Source organism: Salvelinus alpinus, chromosome 7 (assembly GCF_045679555.1).
Source record: "Salvelinus alpinus chromosome 7, SLU_Salpinus.1, whole genome shotgun sequence".
NCBI lineage: Eukaryota > Metazoa > Chordata > Actinopteri > Salmoniformes > Salmonidae > Salvelinus > Salvelinus alpinus.
In genome coordinates this window covers 49,475,979-49,497,468 of record NC_092092.1, presented here as the reverse complement: position 1 = coordinate 49,497,468, position 21,490 = coordinate 49,475,979, and positions in this window count along the sequence as shown.

Genomic DNA, 21,490 nt, shown 5'->3' with positions numbered 1-21,490 from the left:
TTGAGATGTTTCTACAACTTGATTGGAGTGCACCTGTGGTAAATTTTATTGATTGAACATGATTTGGAATGGCACACACCTGTCCCTATGAGGTCCCACAGTTGACAGTGCATGTCAGAGCAAAAATCAAGCCATTGAAGTCGAAGGAATTGTCCGTAGAGCCCCGAGGCAGGATTGTGTCGAGGCACAGATCTGGGGAAGGGTACCAAAACATCATTCTTAAATGGAAGACGTTTGGAACCACCAAGGCTCTTCCTAGAGCTGTCTGCCCGGCCAAACTGAGAAATCAGGGAAGAAGGGTCTTGGTCAGGGAGGTGACCAAGATCCTGATGGTCACTCTGACAGAGCTCCAGAGTTCCTCTGTGGTGATGGAAGAAACTTCAAGAAGGACAACCATCTCTGCAGCACTCCACCAATCAGAACTTTATGGTAGAGTGACAGAACGGAAGCCACTCCTCAGTAAAAGGCACATGACATCCCGCTTGGAGTTTGCCAAAAGGTACCTAAAGGACTCTCAGACCATGAGAAACAAGATTGAACTCTTTGGTCTGAATGACAAGTGTCAGGTCTGGAGTTTTTATTTATTTAACCTTTATTTAACTATGCAAGTCAGTTAAGAACAAATTCTTATTTACAACGACGGCCTCCGACGGCCTCCCCCTGCCTACCCTAACCCGGACGACTCTGGGCCAATTGTGCGTCACCCTATGGAACTCCAGATCACGGCCGGTTGTGATACAGCCTGGAATCGATCCAGGGTTTGTAGTGACGTCTCTAGCACTGAGATATAGTGCCTTAGACCGCTGCGGCACTCGGGAGCAAAACATGGCATCATCCCTATGGTGAAGCATGGTGGTGGCAGCATCATGCTGTGGGGATGTTTTTCAGCGGCAGGGACTGAGAGACTAGTCAGAATGGAGGAAAAGATGAACGGAACAAAGTACAGAGAGGTCCTTGATGAAAACCTGCTCCAGAGCACTCAGGACCTCAGACTGGGGGCGAAGGTTCACCTTCCAACAGGACAACGACCCTAAGCACACAGACAAGACAATACAGGAGTGTCTTCGGGACAAGTCTCTGAATGTCCTTGAGTGGCCCAGCCAGAGCCCGGACTGGATCCCGATCTAACATCTCTGGATAGAGCTGAAAATAGCCGTGTAGCGACATTCCCCATTCAACCTGACAGAGCTTGAGAAGATCTGCAGAGAAGAATGGGAGAAGCTCTCCAAATACAGGTGTGCCAAACTTGTAGCGTCATACCAAAGAAGACTCGAGGCTGTAATCGCTGGCAAAGGTGCTTCAACAAAGTACTGAGTAAAGGGTCAGAATACTTATGTAAATGTCATATTTAAGTGTTTTATTTTAATAGATTTGCAACATTTTCAAAAACTGTTTTTGCTTTGTCATTATAGGTTATTGTGTGTAGATTAATGAGAAGGAAATGAACGATTAATCAATTTTAAAATAAGGCTGTAATATAACAAAATGTGGGAAAAAATCAAGGGGTCTGAATACTTTCCAAATGCACTGTATCTTCAATCACAGAACATCAGAACAGTAATTTGCTGACCTCATTCATACCAGTGTAATGATTCAACAGCTATGGCAGCGGGAAATTACATAATAAATGCACTTGATAAAAAACAACATTGTCCTGCATCTAGCTTCCTTGAGATCACTAGGTGTACCCCAGGGCTCCATTTAAGCTCCAGTTGTGTTAATGACCTGGAAAAATGCAATGCAACCAGCCAAATTTTATCTGTATGCAGATAATACTGTGATCTATGCAAATGTTTCTTCTCTGGTTCGGGCTGTTCAAGAGCTTCTGACTGCCTTTCAGTGACCTCCCTATATGGTCTCAAACTAGTCTTGAATGCTCAAAAAAGGTAAACGCATGACATTCACCAGAGCTCGCTCTCAGCCAGAGGTTAGCATTTTGCCGTCTGGGAGCACACCCGTGAAAAGGTGACATCCTGCAATACCTCGGTCTTTGGTTGGATGATAAGCTGTCCAACAAAATTCCTGTAGATAATTTTGTAAGGAAGCATAACTGAAATTGGGCTTGCTTCCCACTTGCTTGTTTAAGCCACTTTTCTTTCTGTAATTGATTACGGTGACTTATTGTATATGTATGCAGCCTGTTCTGTGTTAGAGACTGGACTAATTTCAAGTCGTTAACCCACCATTCCACCTTACATGTGCATACAGCTACAGGGCCAGCTCTGACTACACGTGTGGGTGTGGGTGTCGGATGAGTTCAGATTTTTTTGTGGGACCCACCGCCTTCAAAGTTGCCCATTCCTGACCTAGATGTACTAGCGCCCTTTAGTGAGTTTAAAACTATGGCCCAAATCGCTGATGAGGAGGAGTATCATGTTTCCTGTAGACCTGTTGTAGTGTTGTAGTGCAGTTTGTATTGTATGCTTACATTTTGTAATGCTGTATTGACTGCTGCTGCTTTATTGGCCAGGTGTCCCTTGCGAAAGAGACCCTGTGTCTCAATGGATTTTCTTCCTGGTTAAATAAAAAAATAAAATAAAAATGTTTTACTTTTTGCTTGAACAGAGATAAGGTGTGTTTTTACTCAGACAGAAATAGAAGGTTTAATATTGCCTTTCCCTTCTCCTTTCTCCCTGGCTCTGTACATTTCTCCAAATTACTGGGTAGCTGGGGACTGCTTCTGTTTCTGCTGCTACCCTAACCTTGGTTGGAGCTGTGTGCTAAAGCCATGGTCAGGCCCCTGAGATTCCCAGTTTCTTAGATGCCTATAACTCATCCCTAGCCCTGCCTGTGAAGGGAGCTTTTCCCACTCAATCCCAGGCCTGAAATATCCTTTCAAAGGCAGCAGACTGGAGACAGATATGTAGGTGTTTTAGATAAGGTAGCAAATGCATTAAGGGATTTTTCCATTTTAAAGTTGGGTTTGGGGTTTTTCGCTTTCTTTCCCAGAGGCTTGAAAAGGGAGAAGGACACTGAAAAGGGATGAGAAGAGGTAGAGGTACAACATTAAGGACGATGGCTTAGGTTTGTGGTCAATTCACAGCTCATAAAGGGAGGGAAAGAGTATTTAGTGAGTCAGAGTCTGTGGAAGGGCAAAAGGCAGTAGAGAACAGGGTAGTGTTCAGGGAGGATACTACTGAGATATTGGGCCAAAGAGATAGAAACCAAATCATCCAAGAACATTGATTTCTTCATATCCATAATTACAAGGAACTCGATTGAGCCTGAATGTGTGAGAGAACATTGCCTACAGAAATGATGGATTTCAGCATATGGAGTCCTTGAAGCCAAAGTGAAAGCGTTCAATTAAAACTTCCAACCCCCAACCTCAGAACGATTGGTTTATTAAAGCTGAGAACTGGCCAACAGAGACTCTTTAAAAAAGACAACAGCGTGTTATCCGATCGTGTGAAAGCGAAAGTCATTTTAAACAGTGTGTCTGTTCAGGCCTCAGTATGCCGGTATGTGCGTGGCATTCCCAGACCTTTTTCCTACTACATGCTCTCTGTTTTATAAGAGCTTACTCTCTGCCATGGCGTTTACTTTAAAACGTTATAATTACACGGCCCCCGTTTTTCCAAGGCTGATTGTTTACTTTTGCCAGCTTAACATGCACAGGGCCCGCTCGACACACAGTCACACAGCCTCCCTTCTCCACGTTGTATTAGCGGTGGTGTTTGTGTGCTCGGGTTACAGCGAGATTAGCCCGCTGGTATTCCCTTTGGTGCCGCGCTGTAGCGCTCTTTCACCCAACGGGCTCGGCCACTCTTTTCCCTAGCAGGAAATCCCGCCTCCCCTTTGAAACTATCCTGTATTTTCTTTAGTAAACCTTCCTGCTAGAAACAGGAGCAGTGAACTCATTCAAAATATTATTTTATTGAATTCACAAACAGAAATGACTTTTGAATCATAAATTCCATGTTTCTTAACAACACTGTACTGACATTCACATGATCTGCCTTGTTATATTGTATAAAGATAACCCCTGAGTTATATTCCCCATATTGTGAGTGAAAGAAAAATAATTTTCTTATAGCATCCCCTCAAATGGATCTTTGGATATGTTTGGCTGGGGAATGTTTGGATTCATCTGATTTGAAGGATGAAAGGCTATTAAATCCTTGCGTCAATCTAAGTAACATAATAAAAAAATCCCCATCAAAATCCGTCAGTTTAAGATAGCATGGGCTGTGTGTCAATCCACTGTATCCGCCTATGTCGGCCTTCCGCATCTGCAGTGGAACATGTGCAAGCTACAAGGTCATTAGAATTGTTACTAGCTGTTTCAATTGTAACTAAATCTAAACTAACAACGAGTCCCCCAAAAAGTATAATTACAAGGGAAGGTAACTGTGTTGGTACAGGCATAACAGAGACTTAGTGTAAAGTGTTACCATTAGGTCATACACTTTACATTCCATGGGCACTGTCACAGGGTCACGGTATTGTATTGCCTACTTACGAGCTAATACTGTTTTACAATGTCCATTAAATTGGTTATTGTGATGTAAGTGGTAACTGGCAATAATTAAACGGTAATTATAGGCTTTCTACTGTTAGTTGCTCGAGTAGCCTCTTCTGGCCTATATGTAATGTTGCGTCTGACCATACGTTGTTGTTGATAAAGCCCAATGTAATTTCAATTAAACATTTATTTTATTTACTAAGGAATATTATTTATATGAGGTCAGTTATGTTATAGCCTATCCACTTTAGGAGACGTGTTTATATTTTTAAGCTAAGCTGTCTATATTATAATATCACGCTATATAGCAACCCAATATGTAGGGTTGCAGGTAGCCTAGTGGTTGCTGTTTTGAATCCCTTAACCGACTAGGTGCAAAATCTGTCAAAGTATCTTTGAGCAGTTCACTTAACCTTAATTGCTCCGATAAGTCACCCTGGATGGGAGAATCTACTAAATTACATTTATTTTATACATTTTAGCGAGAAGGTGTGTGTGCTATTACAAAGGTCAACCATTTAAGGTAAAAATAAGTACAAATCTACATAAACAATGTTAGGAGAAATATGTGACTTGAATTGAACATACAGTTACACACTTCCAATCAAATGTGCTTTTTTTCACAATTGTGGATCCGGTTCTGTTTCCTGCATGGGTGTTGATTTATATTGTCAGCTGAGTACAATTTGACACAAAATCAGAACATGCTGTAAATTGCACAATGACTCTCAACATTGCAACATCGCATACAATAGCTAAAGATTGAGAAAATACGTATAAAAAAAAATTGTAAGCAAAAGCAGACTTGTGAATTCACTGAAATAAAAGATGATCATGTCACCCGCTCCCTCCTAGAGGCTTAATCATTTTGAGAAAATTACAGGCAAGTGCTGTCTTCAAGAGAGGGTTCTCTTCCAGTCACTGACTAGCACCCACAGAAGAGCAGAACGCGTGCATTCTGAAAGGGAAGACAGGAAAAAAGAGCAAAAGAGGGGAAAAAGTTGTTCAAAACAGTCTGGCAAAGGAGTTAGGCAGGAGGAAGGAGATTCTTCAAATCAAATCAGATGCTGATTGGATAGCTATCGGAAGCGTAACTTGTGATAGGACACGGGCCTTGTCAGAGATTCTCTCTGGTGAGTATGAAGACCGTTAGGATGAGTAGGAAGATGTAGACAGCAGCGGCAATTAAAATAAAGAAAGGTCAAGTTGTAACCCCGTCCCTGTACAGAAGATCTTCTCTCAACTCCAGCTCTTCTAACCAGAACAACTCATTCAACTCCTCCAAGGTAAAAAAGGATTTCCTATTTCTCTGCATGCAGCAGTTCACTTTGCCATTATCTGTACCCTGGTGTATTTATTTTTTACCGTAGACCAGTGGAGAGTTTTGTACAGCCTAGGCAGAGATTAAGGCAAATTCTGATAAGGACTCAGAGTTGACTCTCAGCATTAAGGGGGATTAATGTTTAGCTCTGTGTGGCAGGGGCCTTCTCAGCAACGGTGTTGACGCAGTGTTGCAGACCCTGCATTAATCCAAAATTAGTATAAAAGATCAGATGTGGCCACCGAGGCGAGCCTTCTCAGAGCTTAAGCCAGTAATCAAAACTCACTTTGGGACAATGAGGCACTGGGAAGGTCAATGAGAGCCCTGTTTTGAAGGAGAGAGAGGGGGTATTGAGGAGGAAGAATTGCGCTGGGCTGGGGTGGTGGTGGTGGTGGGGGTGGGGGGATGGGGGTATGACAAAGGCCTCTTGAAATAATGGAGGGGTATGTGCCATCCATAGTGGTTTGAATCCTCCTCAGGAGGTGTTGATGAAGGTTCTGGTTACCACAGTGCTGAAGAGTGGTTGGAGGTTTCCATTAAACACCGCTGTTTAATGTCACCAAGAGAGTCCTGAAGAGGGCATAACAACACCTTTTCCCCCTCAGGAGACTGAAAAGATTTAGTATGGGTCCCCAGATCCTCAAAAAGTTCTACAGCTGCACCATCGAGAGCATCCTGACCGGTTGCACTGCCTGGTATGGCAACTGCTCGGCATCTGACCGTAAGGCGCTACAAAGGGTAGTGCGTACTGCCCAGTGCATCACTGGGGCCAAGCTTCCTGCCATCCAGGACCTTTAAACTAGGTGGTGTCAGAGGAAAGCCCAAAAAATTGTCAAAGACTCCAGTCAACCAAGGCATAGACTGTTATTTCTGGTACAGCATGGCAGCGGTACCGGAGCGCCAAGTCTGGGACCAAAATGTACCTTAACAGCTTCTACCCTCAAGCCATAAGACTGCTGAACAATTAATCAAATGGCCACCGGGACTATTTACATTGACAATGGAGATTTACGTACACTGCAGTACTGTCTTTAAATGCTAGCATTTACAGAAAAATAAAACTGTGTCAAGTTGGAAACAAGCTGGTATAAAATCAGCAATACACGTTGCCCTGCCAAACTGGTTCTGGCTAGTGAGGCAGAAGTTCTGACACTACTCTATATAATTCGGACATGAAATGGAGGAAATGTAGACACACAGTTGAAGTCGGAAGTTTACATACACTTAGGTTGGAGTCATTCAAACTCATTTTTCAACCCCTCCACAAATGTCTTGTTAACAAACTATAGTTTTGGCAGGTCGGTTAGGACATCTACTTTGTGCACGACACAAGTAATTTTTCCAACAATTGTTTACAGACAGATTATTTCCCTTATAATTCACTGTATCACAATCCCAGTGGGTCAGAAGTTTACATATACTAAGTTGACTGTGCCTTTAAACAGCTTGGAAAATTCCAGAAAATTATGTCATGGCTTTAGAAGCTTCTGATAGGCTAATTGACATCATTTGAGTCAATTGGAGGTGTACCTGTGGATGTATTTCAAGGCCTACCTTCAAACTCAGTGCATCTTTGCTTGACATCATGGGAAAATCAAAAGATATCAGCCATGACCTCAGAAAATAAATTGTAGACCTCCACAAGTCTGGTTCATCCTTGGGAGCAATTTCCAAATGCCTGAAGGTACCATGTTCATCTGTACAAACAATAGTACGCAAGTATTAACACCATGGGACCACGCAGCGGTCATACCACTCAGGAAGGAGACGTGTTCTGTCTCCTAGAGATGAACGTACTTTGGTGCGAAAAGTGAAAATCAATCTCAGAACAACAGCAAAGGACCTTGTGAGATGCTGGAGGAAACAGGTACAAAAGTATCTATATCCACAGTAAAATGAGTCCTATGTAGACATAACCTGAAAGGCCGCTCAGCAAGAAGAAGCCACTGCTCCAAAACCGCCATAAAAAAAGCCAGACTACGGTTTGCAACTGCATATGGGGAGAAAGATCATACTTTTTGGAGAAATGTCCTCTGGTCTGATGAAACAAAAATAGAACTGTTTGGCCATAATGACCATTGCTATGTTTGGAGGAAAAAGGGGGAGGCTTGCAAGTCGAAGAACACCATCGCAACCGTGAAGCATCATGTTGCATCATGTTGTGGGGATGCTTTGCTGCAGGAGGGACTGGTGCACTTCACAAAATAGATGGCATCATGAGGGAGGAAATTATGTGGATATATTGAAGCAACATCTCAAGACATCAGTCAGGAAGTTAAATCTTGGTCGCAAATGGGTCTTCCAAATGGACAATGACCCCAAGCATACTTCCAAAGTTGTGGCAAAGTGGCTTAAGGACATCAAAGTCAAGGTATTGGAGTGGCCATCACAAAGCCCTGACCTCAATCCTGTAGAATATTTGTTGGCAGAACTGAAAAAGCGTGTGCGAGCAAGGAGGCCTACAAACCTGACTCAGTTACACCAGCTCTGTCAGGAGGAATGGGACAAAATTCACCCAACTTATTGTAGGAAGCTTGTGGAAGGTTTCCCAAAACGTTTGACCCAAGTTAAACAATTTAAAGGCAATGCTACCAAATACTAATTGAGTGTATGTAAACTTCTGATCCACTGGGAATGTGATGAAAGAAATACAAGCTGAAATAAATCATTCTCTCTACTATTATTCTGACATTTCACATACTTCAAATAAAGTGGTGATCCTAACTGACGTAAAACAGGGAATTTTTACGAGGATTAAATGTCAGGAATTGTGAAAAACTGAGTTTAAATGTATTCTACTAAATTCTGACATTTCACATTCTTAAAATAAAGTGGTGATCCTAACTGACCTAAGACAGGGAATTTTTACTAGGATTAAATGTCAGGAATTGTGAAAAACTTAGTTTAAATGTATTTGGCTGTGTATGTGAACTTCCGACTTCAACTGTAAACCCCAAACTATATGTGATGAACACTTGCACATTTCTTCAAGAGCAACTGTCCCAAAAAAACAACTTCTCATTTGGAAAACAGCTTATGTGGCGTTGATATGAGTCAGAAACATTTATTCTACTGTCAAAATTGACTACAAAGTGTAAATAGGATAATTTTGGTCATAAAGTCAGTCTTGTCCAAAACAGAGTTTTGTGAGACTTGTGGTCATGACTGCATCACATTGTAAATTAAGGTTGGTTTTGTTTCAATCCTGGCGACATCCCCACAGCTGGAAGCACACAAGTATTCATCATTTCGGAGTGCAGCTGCACACGACCCAATCATAAAGCCCATGGTAAATGTGGGTTGATTTTGGATATCCCAACTGTGCTAGTTAGGGAGCTTCGGTAAATTACACAATGTAGCAATATGTAAAAATTCCAATAGCTCCAAATTTCTTTGATTCAAAAACCTGAAACAAGTTATAATTATAGAAATTCATAAACACATTTTTTACGAATTTAATTAGAAAACTGAAAGGTGTGTAACATGAAATATTCTCTTATTTACTTTGTGTAATTTATTGATGGTCCTTATCTAGCCCCAGAGATAGGCTATCCAAAGTAAAACCAATTTTGTTGCGATTGCACACCAGCCATCTGAAGCTAATTGGCTAAATAATTTGTTTAACTCTTCCCATCTGCGAACACACACAAGAGACGCCCACATCAAACCACACCCGAAACCAATTCACATTTGAATTTAGTCATGGCCCCTAACATTTTTTATTAACCAAATCTAAAACAAGGCAAAATCAGCTGTGATGTTAACCATTAAAACTACTGTTAATAAATGCCTACTTTTATACGTGCACAATAAATACACTTACAAATAGTTTCCGAACTACATATATGAACAAGTTCCAAAATTATTTATTTATAGAGATTTTATAGTGTGGGAGCAAATTACAGTGGCCTTGAAAAAGCTCCTCAATCAGCTCCTTTTGGCGCGTGCCAAGCGGTAGCAGCCTTATAACTGAGCACTACATTTCCAGAAAGCTTCTCCATGTCCACAGCTTTCAAAAAGTATCCGAACAACAGACCAAATACAAATGACAGAGGACGACATGCACAAAAAACAACAACACAGCCAGCCAACCATTTATGGCATTTGTACCACATCACGGCAAAACCCAATCTCTTCAAGTGCCAGCAGGGTACCAGCCTAACCTGAGGCACCCCCACCACCCTACTGCCCCCCACTCAACCACCCACTGCTCCAGCTAAGATTAGACAAATTAAACACTATTATTCACGTCAGTCCCACAGCTGGCCCTTTAATTGGTTTTATGTTAACTATCATAATGGTTTGCTTTGAAAGCCACTGTCGTCTCCTTAATTTAAAATTTGAGAAGTACTTTTGGCCCAGTCTCTGGGATTTATCTTCTCTCTCACTGCAATTGAAAAATAGTGGGGTTTTGGGATGTATATATTTGGTTAAAAGTCAGGCAGACAGAACTGAAACCAGCTCAATACGATATTCTGCCATGTCTACCATGTAGTATTTTATCAACTATGAAACACTGTTGAGTGTAGAGAGAAGTCTTTTGAAGGCCATCTTCTCTGGGCGGGATGGTGCAATATGTGTGGATGATCGTCGAACTTTCCATCTTTCCATACGTTTGGATGTGGTATTAGTAGGAGGCCTGTGGATTTAGGAAGGCCGGTGATGGATAACCTAGTTTTAAACCCATCATCACCCAGAAGTATGTACAATGTGTCTGCAGTGCTATGCCCCCCACCCAGGCTGAGTTTGGTCTAGATACAGGCACAGGAATTTACAGTTTGTCAACGTCCTGTTCTCTGCCACATATCTGAAATACATAATGATATGACATGTTTGGAGTGTCACTGTGGAATAATTAAAGACAATTATCAAAATAGACATCCAAAATCTCTTTGGGGCAGCATTCTAGCCAGCGATATATTAGTTAATATGTTTACCCATCAGATCATTCAATAGTGATCAAAACTTGAAATGTTTGTTTCTGAATCGTTAGGCTATTTTAAACAATGAAAATATTTTCACTATATGTGGATGATGGTCCATAGCTAGAATGACATCTTGATTTGGTCACGGGAGACTTAACCTGCCAAATCCTTATATCATAACTGACAGTATCACTTTATGAACCATGACAATTAAATTGTGCCAACTATAAAAGCATATTCCACTTGCATCTGCTCAGAACATCATTTTCTTTGATGAGTTGCAAGTGTCAGCGTCTAGCAGTAGGGAGCATGTAACTTTCCTTGAAGGAAAAAAAAACATTCACAGCAGGTTGGGATTCTGTGTCTATAAAATAGTGACAGAGCTACTCACGCCTCGGTGAAACATGATCTCTAACTCTGCGAGCTCCATATTTTAGATCTGAAGCATTAAAAACCCTTTAGTTTGAGTTTCAGATTTACAGTGGGATTACGTGTCCTGTACAAGTGTCCTTAGCTAAAAACTAACGATTATTTTTTCCCCCTTCCACTTGACTCAGCATTCCACGTTAACACTCAGCTTTATTTTTGAAACACTTGGAAATTTGGAGGAGCTCGCTAAAACTTTGGGGATTTAAATTGACAAAGATATTTTTTAATGATTATAAACACAGGGAATGACGATGATTCTATGCTTGGTTAGTTATCATTGGAACATGAAAGACAAAAGACTGCAGTGTAAAGTCACGTCATAGAGTGTGTCTGTGTGTGTTTTGAGGAGCTGTGGGGTGTCGGTTTTCATCCCACACCACAGCACTGATGTATGCGTGACTCATCTTAGTAAGTGGAGTCAGCACATTAAAAAAAGAGTCGCTGGAACCGCACTCTCTTTCACATTCATGTGTTTCACATTTCTACTCTTTCTCTCTGAGAGTATGAAATGCCGTTTCTCACTGCAAGTCATCTCAGGGCTAATTCAATTTAGACCATAGGCTGTCCCTAATTCCCTCTCTCTATTTTTTTTTTTTTTTTAACTTCATCTTCTGCATAAGTGTGAGAAAATGTGGTACATATTCAAATGTTTTCTCTTGGCAACAGTCAAGCATTTTGACACAGGCAGATGTTAAAGGATGTGTAAAGGAGACAAAATATGTTACATTTGTCTATATCGCCCCTAATTGCATTCGGTGGTATCATACTCCATCCAGAAGACTTTTACTTTTCAGCATCAAAGTAAGCCTTGGCAGGTTTAGCGGTGCACATCTTTCTTTGGTTAGACTGGACAGCTCACTGAATGATGTGATGCGTCAGTGGGCCTTACCACTCGGTCCCTTTAGGCCTATACAATGCGCCCATGCCTTTTTCTCAACTTTTCCCTGTAATTTGGTGGTGGGGGGTTTGGGGGGGGGTAGATTTCCAGTTGTAATACAGATAGATCAAGGGCCATAATTGCAGTCCTCTGTAAAATTTGCAATAATAATAAATGAATGAGGGCATTAATTAATGGTCAGGAATCCATTACTCACTCATATGACCAGGCCAGACTCATATGACTGGGTCCCTCTACAGCTGAGGGTAAATAATTGCTTATTGATAATGCCTTTTCTGATAGGTATTTCTGTTGTAGTTTGTTATTTTATTGCAAAAATCAATGTTTAGGACAATGTCCTAGTGTCAGTAATTTCATCTTCACAGGTGTGCACTCTGTTTATAGTGAAACACCTTAAAACTAAATCACAAAATCCAAGTATTTTATATAGAACATTTACATGTATACAAGGGAGAGTGGGCTAAGTTGAGCCAAGTGCTGCGGTCCAAGACACACCGTATCCACTCAGTCCTCAAATTAACTGAACACTTCTGATGACGTATCAAGATGTCTGAGGAGTATATACCTGCAGGGCAAGGGAGGAAGGAATGATTTTTAAATGGACCAACCTTGGCCGGAAATTCATCACTTGTTCATCCCGCGATGATTGTGTTTTCAGCCACCGGTAGCTTGTGGGTGCTTTATATGCGCTGCAGTCAATTATGAGTGTATGTCTACTACTTACAGTTGAAGTCAGAAGATTACATACACTTAGGTTGGAGTCATTAAAACTCGTTTTTCAACCACTCCACAAATTTCTTGTCAACAAACTATAGTTTTGGCAAGTTGGTTAGGACATCTACTTTGTGCATGACACAAGTAATTTTTCCAACAATTGTTTACATACAGATTATTTCCCTTATAATTCACTGTATCACAATTCCAGTGGTTCAGAAGTTTACATACACTAAGTTGACTGTGCCTTTACATAGTTTGGAAAATTCCAGAAAATTATGTCATGGCTTTAGAAGCCTCTGATAGGCTAATTGACATCGTTTGAGTCAATTGAAGGTGTACCTGTGGATGTATTTCAAGGCCTACCTTCAAACTCAGTGCCTCTTTGCTTGACATCATGGGAAAAATTTTAAAAACAGCAAAAAATTTCAGACCTCCACAAGTCTGGTTCATCCTAAATTTCCAAACGCCTGAAGGTACCACAATCATCTGTACAAACAATAGGACACAAGTATAAACACCATAGGACCACGAAGCCGCCATAGCGTTCAGGAAGGAGACACGTTCTGTCTCCTAGGGATGAACGTACTTTGGTGCGAAAAGTGAAAATCAATCCCGGAACAACAGCAAAGGACCTTGTGAGATGCTGGAGGAAACAGGTACATAAGTATCTATATCCACAGTAAAACGAGTCCTATATTGACATAACCTGAAAGGCCGCTCAGCAAGGAAGAAGCCACTGCTCCAAAACCACCATAAAAGAGCCAGACTATGGTTTGAAACTGCACATGGGGACAAAGATCGTACTTTTTGGAGGAATGTCCTCTGGTCTGATGAAACAAAAATATAACTGTTTGGCCATAATGACCATCGCTATGTTTGGAGGAAAAAGGGAGAAGCTTGGCAAGCCAAAGAACACCATCCCAACCGTGAAGCACGGGGGTGGCAGCATCGTGTTGTTTGGGTCCTTTGCTGCAGGAGGGATTGGTGCACTTCACAAAATAGATGGCTTCATAAGGTAGGAAATTTTGTGGATATATTGAAGCAACATCTCAAGACATCAGTCAGGAAGATAAATCTTGGTCGCAAATGGTTCTTCCAACTGGACAATGACCCCAAGCATACTTCCAAAGTTGTGGCAAAATGGCTTAAGGACAACAAGGTATTGGAGTGGCCAACACAAAGCCCTGACGTCAATCCCATAGAAATTTGTGGGCAGAACTGAAAAAGCTTGTGCGAGCAAGGAGGCCTACAAACCTGACTCAGTTACACCAGCTCTGTCAGGTGTAACTGATTGTGGGAAGCTTGTGTAAGCCTCCCAAACATTTGACCCAAGTTAAACAATTTAAAGGTGTCAGGACCCGGTGCGAGAAACAGTCACTAATAATCGTCAGAACCCAGAAGATGAGGCAGACACAGCAGTACTAGAGATGGTGGTTTAATTAAAGAACAAAATATTCAGGCAAAGAAACTAAATCCACAATGTCCAAAAATAAAGCCAAAAAGCACAAAATGGAAATCCTCCAAAATACAAAAGAAACTCCACAAAGTGGTAAAAAACAGCAGGGAAAAACAAACCTCAAAAGACTACTCAAATAATACACAAGAACTAAACCAGAGAACCTCTGGAAAATCCAACAAGAGAAATATCTGAATAAAACAAGGCTTGGGCTGGGGCTGGGTGCTAACTTACAAACACTGAGCAAGGAACTGAGGGACACACAGGGTTTAAATACTAACAAGGGAATGACCTACAGGTGCAAACAATAATTAGAGCAAGAAAAACAAAAGGTACAAAAAAGGTGCAATGGGGACATCTAGTGACCAAAACCCGAACAGTCTTGGCCAAAACCTGACAGAATCCCCCTCCTAGGAACGGCTCCTGACGTTCCTACCAGCCTTCTCAGGGTGGAGGGTCCTGAACTGACGAATGAGGTCAGGGTCCAGTATGTCCTTGGCAGGAACCCAGGAGCGCTCCTCGGGACCGTAGCCTTCCCAGTCCACCAGATACTGCCAGGACCGCTGCACCCGGCGGGAATCCAGTATCCGGTGGACGGTATAAGCCGACTGGCCACCGATGACACGGGGCGGAGGGGGAGGTCTGCCTGCCGGGATAAGGGGAGAAAAAACAACAGGTTTTAATAAAGAAATGTGAAATGTTGGATTGATCTTAAGGGATCTGGGTAAGTGCAGGCGAAAAGTAACGGGATTGACTCTCCTGGCAATCTTAAAGGGACCGATGAACCTCTGGGACAGCTTGCGAGACTCCACCCGTAGTGGTAAATTCTTAGTTGAGAGCCATACTCTCTGGCCGGGGTACAGGGTAGGACCGGGACGGCGACGTCTGTTGGCTTGTCGTTGGTACTGCTGAGAGGAACGCAGAAGATTAAGACGTGCCTTCTTCCACGTAAGCCGACAGCGTCTGATGAACCTCGAGGCTGAAGGCACTCTGACTTCTGCCTCCTGGTCCGGGAACAATAGAGGCGCATAGCCAAACTGACACTCATGCGGGGATATACCAGTGGAGGAGGAGCACAAGGTGTTGTGCGCGTACTTGGCCCAAACAATGAATGATGACCATGTGGACGGGTTGTTGGAAACCATGCATCTGAGGGTGGTTTCCAGCTCCTGATTCATCCTCTCAGTTTGGCCATTGGACTCCGGATGGTACCCTGAAGATAAACTGGCCGTGGCCCCTATGAGTTGGCAGAAGGCCTTCCAAAACCTTGAGGCGAACTGGGGACCTCTGTCGGAAACCATATCTTGCGGAATCCCAAAGACTCGGAACACATGGTTAATCACCAACTCAGCTGTTTCCTTGGCAGAAGGTAATTTGGTCAAGGGAACAAACCTGGCCGCCTTAGAAAACCTGTCGATGATGACTAGGATCGTAGTATTACCATGGGACGGAGGAAGGCCAGTAATAAAGTCCAACGAGATATGGGACCAGGGTCGGTGGGGAATAGATAGAGGGTGAAGGAGTCCTTGAGGGCGGAGGTGAGAAGATTTGCCCTGGCAGCACACGGAACAGGCCTTGACGAAAGTGGCAACGTCTTCTTTTATGGTGGGCCACCAGAACTTACGCTGGATGAACTCCAAGGTGCGACCTACGCCCGGGTGACAGGTGAGGCGAGAGGAGTGCCCCCACAGAAGGACTTGGGACCTTGCTGCCTTGGGAACAAACAACCGATTAGCAGGACCTCCTCCAGGGCCCGGTTCGATGGCTTGAGCTTGTTTCACGGTATCCTCCACTTGCCACGAGATCGGAGCCACGATCTTAGCGGCCGGAAGGACAGTCATGTCAGTATCTTCTCGAATGGCAGGAGAGTAGATTCGTGACAAGGCGTCCGGTTTGAGATTCTTCGACCCGGGTCTATAGGTGAGGATAAACTGAAATCGGCTGAAGAAAAGAGACCATCGAGCTTGTCTGAAGTTCAACCGCTTCGCCTGCTGGATATACTCCAGATTTTTGTGGTCCGTAAGCACTTGAAACGGTTGAGAAGCCCCCTCGAGCCAGTGTCTCCATTCCTTCAATGCCATCTTAACCGCTAGGAGTTCACGATCCCCCACATCGTAATTCCTCTCGGCCGGGGTAAGCCGGTGAGAGAAGAAGGCGCAAGGATGAAGCTTCTTGTCTTCACCCCTCTGAGACAGGACAGCTCCAACCCCAACCTCTGATGCGTCTACCTCCACCACAAAAGGTTCATCCGCCGTTGGTAGTGTCAGGATGGGAGCAGAGAGGATGCGCTGCTTGAGTCCTTGGAAGGCCGTCTCAGCTTCTCTTCCCCACAGAAACCTTGTGTTGCCACCCTTGGTTACAGCTGAGAGAGGGGCTGCCACCGAGCTGAAGTTCTTGATGAACTTGCGGTAAAAGTTGGTGAAGCCCAGGAAACGCTGAACTTCCTTAACGGACTTGGGGGTGGGCCAATCCGCTACCGCCCCTACCTTCTTGGGGTCCATCTGGACTCGACCGGGTTCCACTATAAATCCCAGGAATTGTACTCGAGAGGAATGGAATTCACACTTTTCCGGCTTAACGTACAAATGGCTGTCTAGGAGGCGTTTGAGCACTTGTCTGACATGCTTAGTGTGTTCTTGAAGGGAGCTCGAAAAGATGAGGATGTCATCCAAGTAAACAAACACGAAGATGTTAAGCATATCCCTAAGCACATCGTTTATGAGCGCTTGGAACACAGCCGGAGCGTTGGTCAGGCCGAAGGGCATCACCGAGTATTCGTAGTGACCAGTAGGCGTGTTGAAAGCGGTCTTCCACTCGTCCCCGGGTTTGATCCGCACAAGATGGTATGCGTTCCGCAGGTCAAGCTTAGTGAAGACAACTGCTTCCTGGAGCAGCTCAAAGGCTGTGGCCATAAGGGGTAGCGGGTAGCGGTTACGGACGGTTATGGCATTGAGTCCCCGGTAGTCGATGCAAGGTCGTAATCCACCGTCTTTCTTGGCCACAAAGAAAAACCCTGCTCCCGCCGGCGAGGTAGATGGACGCATGAGGCCTGCTGCCAGAGCGTCCTTGATGTAGGTATCCATAGCAGCTCGTTCGGGAGGAGAAAGGGAAAAGATCCGACCCCTGGGAGGGCAGGTCCCCGGAAACAGGTCGATGGTGCAATCGTAAGGTCTATGGGGTGGTAGTTTGGTGGCCCTCTGTTTGCTAAATACCAGTTTGAGGTCATGGTAACACTCGGGAACTCGGGACAGGTCGATGGATTCTAGAGACTCGGAAGGAAAACTCGGGGAACTCGGGAAGATACAAGTGGCTTGGCACGTAGGACCCCACTGCTTGATAGTGCCCACAGACCAGTCGATGTGAGGGTTATGGCTGTGAAGCCAGGGATAACCAAGGACGAGACGGAACTCGGAACAGGAGATCAGATGAAAGTTCATCACTTCCTGGTGTTGGGAAACTGAAAGTCGCAAGGGGGTAGTGGCACGAGTAACAAGTCCAGATCCCAAAGGGCTTCTATCCAACGTAGTAACCCTTATGGGGTCACTCAGAGGTTCAGAAGGAACGCCATTCTCTTTCGCCCAGACCCCATCCATGAAGTTACCTGCGGCTCCAGAGTCTACCAAGGCTTGAAGAGAAAACTCGTGGTCGTCCCAGGAAAGGGTAACTGGAATGAGCAGGCGGGAGTTGGATGGATGGGAGGAGGTTATGTTTCCCGTTACAGTCCTCCCAGGCCTGCACGGGAGAGTGCGTTTCCCTGGAGCCCGGGACACGTGGAGCGGAAATGGCCCGGTTTGCCGCAATATAGACAGCATCGCTCCCTCATCCGGCGGTCTCTCTCAGCCTGGGAGATGCGTCCAACCTGCATGGGTTCTGGTGGAGCCAGCGAGGATAAAGGTGGAGACTCGGAGCTGGAACCGATAGGAGCTAGGGTGAGCGGTCTACGGTTGAGCTCTCTCTCTCTCAGACGCTGGTCTATGCGTGAAGCCAACTTGATAAGGGACTCGAGGTTGTCCGGTGGTTCCCGAGTGGCCAGTTCATCTTGGATGGTGTCAGAAAGACCCTTCAAAAAACACACTGTGAGCGCCTCGTCGTTCCAGCCACTTGCTGCTGCCACAGTGCGGAACTGGATGGCATAGTCCGTCACGCTGCGCCGACCTTGGCGGAGAGTCAGGAGCTGTTTGGCTGAGTCAGGGCCGTTGGTAGGACCTTGAAACACTCGCTTGAATTCTTCAGAAAAGGTAGAGTAGCTGGCACAGCAGGGACTTTGGGCATCCCACACAGCAGTAGCCCAGGCTAGGGCTTTTCCCGACAGCAGGGTGATGATATATGCTATCTTGGACCGGTCGGTGGGAAACGACGATGGTTGCAGCTCAAAGGAGAGAGAACATTGGGTGAAAAACCCCTTACAAACACTCGGATCCCCTGAGAACCGTTGGGGAGGCGGTAGACGAGGTTCAGCCAGGGGGTTAACTGCCAGGGGCACTTGAATCTGATGAACTGGAGCAGAAGCGGTTGCCGGGGAAAGTCGATCCGAAATCTGCTTTATGGAAGTCAGCATCTCTGACAGAAGTTGAGAATGTCTAGCCATTAAGGCCTCTTGCTGAACCAGAGCAGCTTCGTGGCGTTGGACAGTCCCCTCGTGGTGGGACAGCATGGAAAAAAGATCCTGGGTACTGGCTGCCTCTGGGTTCATTATAATGGCTCAGTGTTTCTGTCAGGACCCGGTGCGAGAAACAGTCACTAATAATCGTCAGAACCCAGAAGATGAGGCAGACACAGCAGTACTAGAGATGGTGGTTTAATTAAAGAACAAAATCTTCAGGCAAAGAAACTAAATCCACAATGTCCAAAAATAAAGCCAAAAAGCACAAAATGGAAATCCTCCAAAATACAAAAGAAACTCCACAAAGTGGTAAAAAACAGCAGGGAAAAACAAACCTCAAAAGACTACTCAAATAATACACAAGAACTAAACCAGAGAACCTCTGGAAAATCCAACAAGAGAAATATCTGAATAAAACAAGGCTTGGGCTGGGGCTGGGTGCTAACTTACAAACACTGAGCAAGGAACTGAGGGACACACAGGGTTTAAATACTAACAAGGGAATGACCTACAGGTGCAAACAATAATTAGAGCAAGAAAAACAAAAGGTACAAAAAAGGTGCAATGGGGACATCTAGTGACCAAAACCCGAACAGTCTTGGCCAAAACCTGACAAAAGGCAATGCTACCAAATACTAATTGAGTGTATGTAAACTTCTGACCCACTGGGAATGTGATTAAAGAAATTCAAGCTGAAATAAATCATTCTCTCTACTATTATTCTGACATTTCACATACTTAAAATAAAGTGGTGATCCTAACTGACCTAAAACAGGGAATTTTTACTAGGACTAAATGTCAGGAATTGTGAAAAACGGAGTTTAAATGTATTTGGCTATGGTGTATGTAAACTTCCGACTTCAACTGTATATGAAATATATAATTATTAATATATGTCTCCTGTATTATAGCTAGCAAATGAATTAGCTAACTAACGTTAGCCTGCCTAGTTGGAACTTCTGAAGAAGGAAAATGTTTTATTTCTACAATTTCCAAACGATAACCGAACAATAACATATTTACTTTTTGCGTATTTACAACTAAAAACGAGGGCTGAGGGGCTTAAGTTGCAAACTTCCCTTGCTTGGCTAATCATTTGGACCACCCTCCAAGATGGCGACGGGGATTCCCCCAAGGGCATAAGTGGACAAGGGTGTGTCTTTTAAGTGTTTGGACCCCAGCCAAGGGGTTAGTTGAGCCACACCTTGTTTCTAGGGAAATCATACACAAAACAAATCATGTGACCAAATATTTAGGAAGAGGTAATAATTCCATGGTGTCTGGAAGAAACCACATGGGAAATGTGCTAAGCAAGTTAGGTCCAAAAAAACGATTTTCACAAAGTCAAATGAATGTATTGTGATATAGGCTACATAATGCTTGTAAATAAAAAAAAATAGCATACACTCTTATCCAGAGCAACTTAAAGTAGTGAGTGGATACAAAAAATAAAAAATCATACTTTTCCCCCATGGAAATTGATCGCACAACCTTGACATTGCAAGTGCCATGCTTTACCAACTTAGCCACACCGGACCAACCAAAGCAGAACATATTAAGATTGCTTTATACTTCAGTTGGGGTCTCTATAAGCTACAATATTAGGTCCTATACTTAGTATGAAAGTGCCTTGGTGTAAGTTGAGCCAATGGCCCTTGGAGTAAATTGAGCCAATGGCCACCATATCCCATACAAATGATGACATTTTGTCAGTTTTATGCATAATATGCATACTATTTCTCACAAAAAGATGGTCATGCCATTAGTAGACATTCCAGCAGTACCTGATAAAAGAATAAACACGCACAAAATGTCATTGATTAATGTGCACTGTCCCTGTAAAACTCAAATAAACTCAGACTCAAACACAACACAGGATATTTAAGGAAATATATATACATTTGTGAATAACTAGCTAACTAAGATGTACTAATGGGTGAGTAATGATTAATAAATGGTGAGCAAACTGTTTGTAAATAAATTATTTATTACAGACCCCTAAATAAAGCGTTACCTGTACCACACCCCCATTCCATGAATTAAGCTTTGACCTACCAGCACCATCACCCATTGTTCAGAACACCATCACCCACTTACCCCAAAGCAGCTCAACTTACCCTGTCCCTATGCTCAATTTACCCCATACTCAGGGAAAGTTGTGCCAAGAGACCACTTTTTTTGTGACAAGCTATGTTTTCAAAACTGTTATATTTACATGAATTATGATTATTTCCAGGGATACACAACATCCTGAAAAATATGTTGATGTCTTTGTCAGAAAGAATACTATATTTCCCTTGACGTAGTGATGCTGAAGGTAAAAAACTTATATAGATGCCCCACTCTCCCCTACTGTATATGTTCAAATTTGTTCGTGGTGCTGTAGGCCTACTTTTTAAAACAGTTTAAATGATAATGTCCAAGACTCATTCAGTAGGTGACCACTCAACATAAAATCTGTGCTCAAATTGAAGAATAAGAAGTAGCACTCTGCTTTGGATGGCCTGTCTGCCCGTCCTCCAGAATAGCAGGAGTTTTGTGTCCGTGCTTCTATATTTAAGTGTTGAGGTCATGAATGATCCTCTGTGGGATTACAGTGGCACCCATCATGCTAGTCAACAGTATCAAACAACTTGTATCCTCTGTTGCCGTGTGAGACACTCGTCCACACTGACT